Here is a 12,250-nt window from a genome sequence, read left to right as displayed (position 1 = left end):
GGGTGAGATTTCTGCATCTGTAGCTTGAGACCTGTAGCTTTGCATTGACAAAACGAAGTTGTCTTCACTTCATTGATAATGACATCTTACATCAACACTTTGTCTCATTATCATCATAGAAACTTAACATCAGTCTTTTCCTGGCTTTTATTTTTATGGAAATAAATCTGGTTTCAATTAATAACAAAGACATACATCTTCATTTTGTGTTGCCATAGAGATAGAAAATGAGGTGATATTTCATCCATTTGGCCCAATTCTGTAGTTTTTTTCCCCTGTTATATTTTGTTTACAAAAACTTGAAACTTGACTTGGTCCATTACATAGAGAGAAATGACTTGTGAGCATCATAAAAACACATGACAGTATGACTAGTGCTGTGAAAAAAGAAGATAGAGTATTAGAAAGTAAAACTAATTGTCACGCCTGATCAGTGCAGGATTTGGCTCTCGTTCAAATCCAAGTGGGTAAGTATGGCAGCCACTGGGTTCTCTACCTGCACCCACACTGTCTGCCACAGCTGTCAGCAGAGGAACAATAACACTAGAAGCTTTTATGTGTACCTAAAATCTGCTCTACCTCCCACACTCTGTGCAGCTGCTTTTATGTGTGAATGTGTGTCTACATGTGTGTATTTTCAGGGTGACTGAATGTGTGGGAGTCGGCAGGCAGTCAAGATCCAGGCTACATTAGCCTGCAGCATAATGAACCTCTTCTCCAGTCTGGTGGCAGAGAAAAAAAAAAACAGGAAAAGAGAATGCGCCACCTCTCAAACGTTTACCTCCGCGCTGCCGAGGCCTTTCATAATCATATCTGTTACAATGCTTTTCAGTTTGCTGAAAAAAAGGGGAGATTTTAAATGATGTGTTAAGACATATCACACAGTTGGTAGAGCACAGACTGTCGACGCATTGCTGAAATCCTTAGGTTCAAATTCCTCTGGTTCATATCCAGCTCAAAGAAGAATACTTTTCTGGGTGGCTTGGTGGTTAAGTAAGTGGACATGTCCGGAAGGTCACAGGTTCGATTCCACTAGCCACCAGGTTCCACTGAGGTCTACTGATCAAAACCTGTTGTTTAATTAATTTGAACAGCAGTCCCTTTAAATTTGGTTAAAAATATTTTTTGATCTTGTATATTTTATATATATTATATTTTTTGCACTGATTTGAAAATGCCTCATTTTGGGGGTTCAATAATAATCTGATCAAATCAAAGGTAACACAGCTCAAATAAGAACTTGTTACATCACCTTGGTTTTAACATTTACCGACAGCCTTGGTAGTAATTCCTCCACAGAGGTAAAACCAAATTAGATGTTCAAAAATTAATTAAAGCATGAACTTTTTTAATTTTGACAGCCCTAGTTTCAACCGTTGATAAAACGAGTGCCAGCGTGTTCATCAAAAACTTGCTGTCAGCCAGGAGGTGCTGCATCGTGGGCACCTATCCCTAGTACTGACAGTTTGCTGCCCTTCTTTCACTGAAGTAGGTCAGATCAAATCACCATGCACTAATTATAAGAATTCTAGCCTCACCACAGATCAGCACAGAGCTGTGCCGCTGCTGCAACCTGCAAAACGCCCAATACTGTATACTGTTTCAACGATTACTGCAACAGTACCTCTGTGTCTAATTAAGGTGAAATTATAGGGGCGTGTGGGTGATTCTGAACAAAAGGCTGAAGTGCTTTTGATGAACCCTGAGGAATGCAGTGAAGGGAAAAACATGGAAACCTCTCGGAGTGATTCAGGGCCTCTGAGGATCCGGAAGCTCCGGAGAGAGTCACTTGAATTAGATTTTTTTAAAAGCACTGAAGTCAGCTGGCACAAGTTGGACAGGGTTGCCAGATCTGCAGGAAGAAAATGCGACCCAGACCATGAAAAAGAACCTAATGAAACCGGCCGGCCTCCTGATTGGTCCTCGGTTGATGTTGTCTCTATAAAGAGACAGATTTATCAGCTGCATGTGTTGCAGGAATCCTGTTTGAACCATACTCAGCTGAGCTGCCACCAACATGCCAAAAAACAAAACTACATTCTGTTTATGCTGCTGTTAAAATAAACTTTGAAACAAGTTTATTTGCTGGTGGTTTCTTAGAAGTTGGGTGGAAGCAGTCCTTTCTACTTTGTTGTTGTGACCAGTTTTCCTCTGCAGCCTTCCAATGAAGACCGACAGGTCACCGAGTTCATACAGTACATATTATGTTTAATCATATGTGCATTAAACATGTCAATCATTATAAAACTATAAAAACATCTTGTAAGGCATTTTGAACAGCTACTAAAGAAATACTTGTACAGGAACTGGGGCGTTTCTGCAGCCTTTGTTCGAATCATTGCAGTTGACTCTTTTTACTTGGTGTAGCTGTCGAACTCCTCACCACCATCAGTCCATTAATGTTACTGATGCAGTAAATACGTTCCAGAATGTGGTAAATGCCACCTTTATAAAGTCTAAGACCTACCTGCCTTATCCATCTGGTCTATCGTATCTGTCTTACAGTTTCTATGTAGTTGTTTAATATTTGATGGAGTTGTAGCAGCCAAGCTGAGCTCCGAGGAAGATGAAGCTGGCAGGACTCCAGGCTTCCAGGGAGAGACAGGATGAGAGGGGAGAAAAATGGAGAAAGACAGAGGGAAGGGGGATGAAAGAGAGGGCACGGGAACAGAAGTCAGACAGATGGGTGTTAGAGCTCAACGATCGACTGAGGACAGATCACACCGAACATCACGGATCGACTCAGGGGGGCGGCTAGGAGAATCAGAGGAAATGGACAGAGGAAAAAGAAGAACACTATGGATTCTGGGGGCAGTGGGTTTTGGGTTAGCTTAGCTCAGCTTAGCTTCACAAACGTCGAACACAGGGGGTTTAACGATGATTATAATTCATTAACATACTGTTGCCTGGCTGCTGCTGTGTCACAGTATAAAATGGATGTCCACAACAGTTGGTCTTCGATCAAAACCACAGAAACACAATGTTTCTAATCTACACTGTTGTCTGGTCTGACCTGCACCAGGAATTTCATTTATCATCACATTGACAGAAGGTCATGTAGCGGTCACAATTCTTGAAACTATATATGAAATAATCAGATATTTAATGTGTAACGGAGAAGAACCAACAGAAGTTTAACGCCAACTGCACACAGTTGTTGTTGTTGTTGTTGTTGTGGGGCCTTAAGAACGTAACCATCTGTAACATGGTGTGAAATTGTTGTTGTTGTGGGGCCTTAAGAACGACATCTGTAACATGGTGTGAAGCCCCAAAGAAAACATTTTTGTGGCTTAAAACAGAGGTCCCAAACCTTTTTTTGTACCAAGGAACGGTCGGCCGGTATCAGCCGTCACTGTGGACCGGTATTACCACATCATCGTTGAAGGATCATTACATTTTAGACTTTATTCTGTTAGTATCAGAGTCTGAATGACCTTTGACCTTTTGTTTTGAAACACTGACAGATTATCTTTGAATGAAAACAGTAAAGAGATATGACTGGATTCTTTTAGAATGTAGTAAATCAATAAAACTGAAGTCCATTTTTTTCATTGTGTCACACTGCGGCCCGGTACCAAATGACCCACTGACTGGCACCAGTCCCCGCACTGGGAGCTGAGTACCCCTGACATAAATTATGATGATTTAGGATCTAAATGTAACAACCAGAGTTAAAAAGTGTGCTAATGGTTTGCGTTGGAATTCCAATGTTCAAATTAGCACATTGCATCAGTGTCTGCTTGTGTTTGTTTGGCCAGGCCCGATCCTAGGCCTCTGGAGAAAAGGAGGCTGCGGAGCAGTCAAGCTGCTCCCTCTGCCAGGCAGATGGCACTGGAGAACGGAGGAGAGCCGTGAGGGTCCGAGGGTTGATGAAGAATAAGAAGAAAGCAAGAGTAGGAGAGGGTAATGGGGTAAGAATGTGCAGGCAGACTGACTTCATGGGAAAATATTAGTTTCTGACTGACATCAGGTGAGCTGCAGCGCAATATTTATTGACTGGATGACAAAAAGAAGAAGATCAGAGCTACAACTTTTTTGATCCGGTTCTTTTGGCTTGACTGGATGTACAAAGAGGCGACTCTTTCGGCTCCCAAATGACTTTTTGTTTTTTTCTCACTTAAAATGAACGCAAAAAACTAAAATGTGTTTTTTTAAGGATAAACTAAAATAACAGGCATATGTCAGTGTGCTAGCAAAAAGAAATTATCTAAAAAAAAACACATGGTCAAATTGATTTTTTGTTGAAAATGTGCAACATCCCAAACTCTCCACCAACTGGCAGTTGTTTGATTAACTGCCCGCCTCCTTAACTGACTGCTGTGGTAAAAAAGCCAGTCCATAGTCTTACCAGTACAGTGTGTTGTTGCTTTGACATGTTGTCAAAGTGAGTTTGCATTTCACACAGTACGAATCCCACAGCACGGTTCTCAGAGAGTCTGAAAGTGTGTTGCAACTGCAGGAACGTTCCCCCAAATATTAGAAAAATCTCACACAGAGAAGTGGAGGGAACATCAACACTCGCAGCTCGTGGGGGGTGTGAACGGTATCTGCTGCTGCCATGTCTGGACGTCAGTGCAGATGTTGGTTTAAACACAATAAACCCAGTTATAGTGGCAGAAACTGATCAGCAACTCCTGTGCGACAGAGTCTGTAGATAGTACCATCGTAAAAATGTTGTAACTTTGGAAATTTGATGGTTGACAGTTTGGTTTTATTGGAAACAAGACCAGAAATGATTGTCTAGTTTAAAGATATAATTTAAATGAAATTTATCAACAGATTAGTATTTTACTGCTCCTACTTCGTCAAACACTCCCGTCGAGTGTCATCTGCCCGGCGGATGAATTAATCATGGAAGTGGCCCAGTGCCACCAAAATCAGGAAACGCTGTCAGTCATTCACCCAACAGCATCAACCCTCCACCATCTGTTCACATGGGCTGTTTCTAGCTGAGCTGCTGCTGGCACCACATTCATATGCATGTCTCCAGTAATGAGAACACAAGCTAAGTTAGGCACTGTGATAAAATGTTTGTTCGGATCTATTTCCATTGATGGAATGTGGGAGGAACAGTCTAGAAACCACAGTCCTACCAAAATATGATTTTCGTCCTGGGCCAGAGCAAAAATGACACGTGACATATGTTTCACCAACATGTACAGATCCAACAGTCAAAGAAGAACTGGACACTTCCTGTTACACATTCATCTTCAACTATGTTTTTAGGGGCTAATTGTTAGCAGTTACCTGTAAAAAATAATCAACTGTCAACAGCCACTCCTGAGTCACGTTTGCTGTGTGTAGGTGTTTAGCCAAATTGGCACAAGTAGCCGTAGTAGCCAAGTTTGCGTGAACACAACAAATTTGGTTTAATAAAAATTGGCAGCAGAAGGATTAGCAGACGTAGCTTGAAGTCAAAGTTAGTATCGTCAGCAACCAAGTAGTAGAAATAGTCCAAAAGGAGCACAATTTGCCAAATATTTAGAAGTTATACTTTGGCCTAAGCATCAAAAGTACCACTGCGGTCATAGAAGTATTTTTGAGAACTAGCTGAAGTAGCAAAAGTGGCTAAAGTTCAAAAAGTACAGTTTAAGTAGCCAAGTTAGCAATGCCCACGTAGTGAAAGGGCAGCAGTCTATGTGGAGCTCTAGCTATTGTCACGTTGTCATTGTGGCCTTGAATTTATACTTTATTTGACCTAAAATCATGTGTGAGTTATTAAGTTTAGACAAATGTATTTAAAAAATGCATATGCAGTGTGTGTGTGTGTGTGTGTGTGTGTGTGTGTTGACATTTTTGCGTCTACCTACGCTCACATGAAGAATGCCAGACATGTTCAACTCTGACGTCTCACATCATCTACAACACAATACTTCTTCTACAGCCACAAGATTGATGTTCTCTCTTCTGAACGGCTCTCACAATAAGTCCTTTAGGAGGCGATGTGCTGGGTCAGATCACAGTGGACGGGGTCAGAGGTCCCACCACCTTTGGTGACATTTTAACCTCCACTCCCCAGACCCAAATCCCCTGAACTGCAACAGTTTTGTGCTTGGCTGGACACTGATTGAACTGAGTACGAGTACGATTCCACAGAGAGTCTGGGTCTGTAGGGAAGTAGGAGGACAGAGTAGAGTTTTAATCATCATTTAATCATTCTTCTAATCACTTTAGTCAGGGTACGTTTTTACACTTTTTTATTAATTTTATTAATTAAAAACTTTCATTTTTTATTGGACTCTTCAGCCGTTTGTTTTTTTAATTTCAAGCCACAACATTGTTGACAAAAGTGTTTATTGAACGTCTAACATGGGAAAGTCACACTGTTTTTAATACAAACCAAAAAAAAGCCATACTTTTCTATTTGTATAATTTTTTTGTTATATATAAAGTCTGATTAATCACAAGTAGCTGTTGATTAATCACAATAATTGTGCACTAACTACAACCACTTGGACTGACAGAGATTATTTTAAAGACAATATGATTAATTGTTAGCAATGCACTAGAACATTAGCATAAAGATTCCCCTGCACCACGCTCTCCCCCCCGCACACCCCCGGGGGTTTTGATTCTCACTTAATAGGAGAAAATCTCTTCCTCCTGAGGTTTTTTTTAGCTATGGTTGCAGGGGGGAGTGTGAAGAGACGAGGTAGCCTTGTGTGCTAATCGTTACATGCTGTCACGCCGTCCAATGGGAATTGAAATCACAAGTGACAGCGAGAGAAAATATGTCCTATTACATCTGACTGCGGAAAAATAGTCTATGTGTAGGAGGTGGGGTTGGAAAGGGTTTTTTGCCCTCACTGGATTTTACACATTGAATCTGAAGAAAATACCCATAAAAAACTCTGTGATGACTGACATAATCATGAAGGTGTATTTATTGCAGTGGCTTATATTGGAATAAAATTAGTTTAAAAAAAGCAGCATGTCGTCAGTACAGCCCTGATCTCAGCTGCCTCTATGTATTTTTGAATGCGTGTGTGTGTTTGTAGTTGAGGGAAACCAACCCCTTGGCCATTCTACTCAGACTCGATCCACCGAGTGACCAGTGCTTTGCTGGTGATGTCATCGTCCTCACTGCTCTGCGATTCCCGACTCACAGCATTAAAAATTCAGGTCAGCTTTCTGACAGAGTCTGGCAGTGGGCTGGGTGAATCACCGCCGACACAGACACAAAGAGCTGCTTCATTCAGCATTCATGTATGTTTATCCTCAGGAGCAGCTATACAGGGAAACATAATCTGTAAATGAAAAAAAGGCAGAACATCCATGCATTTATTTTTGGTCAGCTTTGGTCCCTGCAAGAAACACACACAGGACTGCATGATTGGAACTGCAAGGCTGCAAACAAAGACAGCACCAGTCTGTGAGATCACTGTTAGTCAACGCTTCAGGTGCACACAGTGGTGTAATCCTGATGTCTGCAGGAGTAGTAGTATTTTATTGTCTGGGTTTATATGTGGTTATTTTGAATACATTGGCTGCATGAGCCGTGGGCACTAGCAATGTTCTAATAAGGGCGATCCGAAAGTCTGCGTCTTGTTAAGAAAGAGAAAGGTTTAACTAAACCAGTGTGTGATTCTCATCAGGAAGCGGCTCCGTTGTGTAGCGGTTTGCACGTTTGCCTCGGAAGCAGAGAGCAGAGAGTCCTGGGTTTGATTCCCAAAGGAACCACATGCCTGGCGTCTGCCAAATGCAGCCTATTGAAGCAGATCTGCTGTTAACACAAGGGCAAACATATCCCAAATACTGGATTAACAAAGATCAAGTTATTATTATTAGGCAAAAAAAGGCATGTGGTTTATGTGACCCTGAGTCCTTGAAAGTGCAGTACAACTGGGTATCATCTGCATATACTGTGAATGATGATTATTTGTCTCACAGGATAAATGTACAATAAAAACAGAATGGGCCCTGTTGGGATATCACAAAAACATTAACTAAATATTACATACATGGACCAAGGTTAAAGATTAAAGACTGAAGATATAGATGAAGGATGACCCATGTGACTGTACATACTGTAATAGAGCTGCAGATGAAGACGTGTCACTTCATCCTAAGTCAGGAATCTGTCTTAATTTGATCTAAAGTGTTTCCTTACTTTGGGTTGTGTTCTATTTTTAAAACTTTGTTCTGTTTGTGGTCGTTTCAGGCTGCAGTAGCCAGTAATCATTAACTGCAGAGTTAAAAGACAAGACTTATTAAAGTTGACAAACTGTACTTTATGGCGGGGCTTTGCTTTTTTCCACCATCTTTAATGTTGATGTGCTTTGATGCCAGTCCATAAAAAACGACCTATGGCTGAAGTTAGCATCAATAAAGAACATAACAAGAACACAAGAACACGAATGGACTCAACAAGGATTTCTAAAAATATGCAGTATTTTAAATGCAAAAACAACAGTTTCATTTAAACATCATGTCGACCAACAGGGACTTGTGTTGTTTCTATGGCGTTGTCTTGTTGTTTGAATTAAGAAAATGTATAAAAAAAATTTGAAGATCAGAAAATGCTGTTGTCGACAAAGTAACCTTCAGTTTTACATTAGACAGAAGAGCTAACCAGGAGTGGAACCTAGAATCTCTCCCTTTGTGCCACTAGCCCTGTATTTTCTAGCTTTTGTTTGAGGTGTTTGTTTGTTTCTCTGAGGTTCTTACTGTGCGTCTGATGTCGCACGTTGGCTTCAGTGATTTAAAGAGACAGGACTCTAGACGTCTAATCTTTTTAGTCTGACTAGAAGTTCGCTTGGACTAGCTCGCACTCGTGGACAGTTGTGGTACAATGGTTCCACTCAGAGATGCTGGAGCGGCCTGTTACCTGAGGACACGCTGTCATCAGCTGCCATAAAAAGACACTCGGCTCTGCCCAGGAAAAGTAAACCTTCTTTAACGGCTAACACAAAGAGGAAGCATCAGTTTACATGGCAGCTACCCTCAGCTTAATCTATGACTCTTTCTTATTCTCCATCTGGATATAATTTGGCTATAGCTCGGGGAGACATGCCACCCCACTGTAGTGAGCCAAGAAATACTTTTCCCATTCGCTTTACTTCCCTTGGCAAACATTAAGTTTTAGGCGCGGGGGGAGGTGAGAAAATGGGGCTCAGTGAGCGAAGAAACAGTAAAAATATAGAAAAGAAGGATTTGTATAGAGATGATAAATCTAGAAAGTGAAGTTGAGGACGGAGGACTGAAGGTTTTTTTTTCTAGAACCGTTTTGTTCCAGTGTGGACGTTGGTGGATATTTGAATGTTACAGCTGCCAAGGACTGTAAAACACCAAAACAAGTCAACAAACAAATAAAGGATCAGGATCAAGTGACTGATGAGACAGACAAATAAAGGATCAGGATCAAGTGACTGATCAGACGGACAGGACATCTGAGAACATTCAGACCAAAATAATTCACTGTCAAAAAATTTAAATGGTAAGATTTTACTGATGTCTGACGTCCAAACATCTAACGTTCCAGATCCCAGTCTCGGGGTCATGATATCTCTCAGCAATACGCAGATATGCAGCAACCCACGCGCTAGGTTTTCTCCTAAAGATGTGGCCGTTTCCTAAAAACAAACAACAACGACAAGAACAAGACAATTCAGCCTCACACTTCGTCAAACACAGAAGCTCACAGACGCCCCACGACTGCATGGGTTCCGGGAGCCTCTCACTGGTCAGCAGGTGCACCCTAAAAGAATAGGGCTGAATCTAAACTAAGCTTCTAGGGGGCAGTATTGAGTGCTCAGATTTAATTCCCGTGCCTGGTTTGTTTGGACGTTGGTCGTGGTGGTGATGATGTTCCTGCTCTGGACAAAGGTCCAAACGGATTTCTTTCTGTTGTCTTCTTCTTCAATGGTACATATGATCCATTCTGCAAAACACCACCCCCTGTGATTCCCAGCGGTATTGCCTTGTTTCCATGCCTTGGGGTTAGCATCCGCGAGATACCAAAACTGTACAAGTTGATGTGATTTTAACCAGTCAACAAGTCTGTAGGATCCTGACGTAGAGTACAGTACGTTAAGTCTTCGCGACAGGTCCAACTGACATAAAGATGTGTCGTGTTGCAATAGTACATAAATAATAAAGTCGTCTGCATATTTTATCGTGACAACAGCAGGGCAGTAAAAAGAAACTCATGGGGAAGATCTTATGGGGAAGGAATGTTTTGGCTCATTCAGTCGCACAAAAACAACAATTGCTCCGCTTACTCGACCCGACAGCACACGTTTTCATACATCAACTTTGAAAACATTGTCTTTGTGTGTGAGTGTGTGTGTGAGCGGAGTGTGTGCTACTATGTTGTTTGTTTTTGTGTGGGAGAAAGGTGAGAAAAGCCGAGGAAGTGAACAAATAAAAACAAGAGAAGGAAGAAATGGGGGGAAAAGAAGAAGTTTGGAAGGAAGGGAGAGCATCTGGTTGTGATTTGTGTGGAAAGGTGTCTCCTCTGCTGCTCTCCCACAGTATTGTGCTTTTCCTCTGACAGACTGACAGAACTGCAGGAGGGAAGCTCTGCCAGGAAAAATAAAAAGTACATGTTTGGGAGGGAAGGGGAGGGGAGGCTGAGGAGCAGCGAGTGGAGAGAGAGAGAGAGAGAGAGAGAGAGAGAGAGAGATGCGGGGGAAAGGGGGGGTGGGTTACTGTGAACAAAGACAGGCAGTCAGGCCAGCTGCAGAGAGCTGCAGTAACATATAGGGCGAATATGCCTTAAAATAAACACAGGGATCAGGGATGGATGTCTGTCTGGCCCACACTCCCTGACCTACATCTGGAGCTCAAACCACTTTCTGTCATTAACCGTCATTACGGCAGCTCCTCCTTCTGCTCTGCTGACTGAAGAGGCGCAGGTCGCAGGTAAACAGCAACATCGGTTGGAGCCTTGTTAGCGCCGTGTTACTCCTTAGTCCTGAAGAAAGTCCAGTGGGTGAGGCACATGGTCTTGTTGTCTTCGGCTTCACCTCATAGCTGCAGCACCTGGATGTTAACGTCACTCATGGCATCATCAGAGTCCTGCAGACCTTAGAGGACCTCTGATAGAGAAGAAAGACACAAACAAAAAAAAAGACTGAGTTGTTGCACCGCCCAGAAGATCTGAGTCAGTACCTGGGATTTAATATTTAAATAATAAAATAAAATATACAAAAAAATGAAATAAGTAGACATGACAGTACCAGCACCAGAGCTCACCAGACACAAAGTGTTGAAAATGTGATCACCCATCGATCCTCTAATCTCTTTTAGGATCTTAGGGGATTGTTTTTTTGTGAGAACAATTACTACTGTCTCGTATGGCATCCAGTGATGATGTCACACTGGTGGCACATGGCAAAGGGCTGACTCTGCAGAACGCCTCAACACAACAAGAACTCTTTTCTCAAATAAGTCTAGGAGTGGTGTGCAAACGCTGGCTGCACTCACTGTCACTGACCGGCTAAAGATAACCACACGTCACACAAGGTTTGGCAGATATTGGAGCACAATTAGGTCACCGCTGTGGCTGTCAGCTCCTGGTACTCCCAGTCTCTCCACGGAGCAGTGTCTGCGCCGGAGCACTGCTCTCTGGGGAGCTCTTGTCCATATTAGCCACACTAAGTGGGTCAGTGGGTCCACCAATCACACCCACCAGTAACACTGCAGCCAGTGTAAGAAGATTATTGGCAAAAATTAGCAGTGCTGTCAGCTAACAGACAAAGAGTGAAAAACACACCCTGACAGAACAGACCCTCGGATCCTGTAGAGCGCTCTCTCTCTCTCTCTTTCTCTCTCTCCCGCCCTTTCTTCCTTTCCTTCCCTCCTGCAGCACAGCACCGTGTCCTCGCTGCACTGTACATTGCAGCATCACGTATGACACGCAGCCAGACGGTGCAGAGGAACCTGAGGTCTCTCAGACCTGAATGCCTTCAGTGTGAGTGCAACAAAAAAGAAAAGATTTGAAGCGTTCATAGGCAGAGTTTAGGTTTGGATTTGAGGTTTAACTGTGTTTATGAAACACAGGTTCAATAACGCCCTCGGCTGATGAAGATGAGATTGATGATTGATTCATCAATCTCATCTTCGTCTCGTCATGGTTTAAACACAATCGCTATTGTCTGCACAAACATAAGAAAAAAAGGAAAACACAAACAGAGGGCAGAATAGCAAGTTATTTCCACATTTATAATCAGAAAGACGAGGCTTTCCACTCATGTCACGTCAGTGCAGGTGTTTCCTTGTTAGGCATCCATTCCCCTCTCCTCTCCAA

The sequence above is a fragment of the Cynoglossus semilaevis genome, chromosome 5, assembly GCF_000523025.1.
Source record: "Cynoglossus semilaevis isolate Cse_v1.0 chromosome 5, Cse_v1.0, whole genome shotgun sequence".
Taxonomy (NCBI): domain Eukaryota; kingdom Metazoa; phylum Chordata; class Actinopteri; order Pleuronectiformes; family Cynoglossidae; genus Cynoglossus; species Cynoglossus semilaevis.
Note: the sequence above shows the minus strand (reverse complement) of the source record.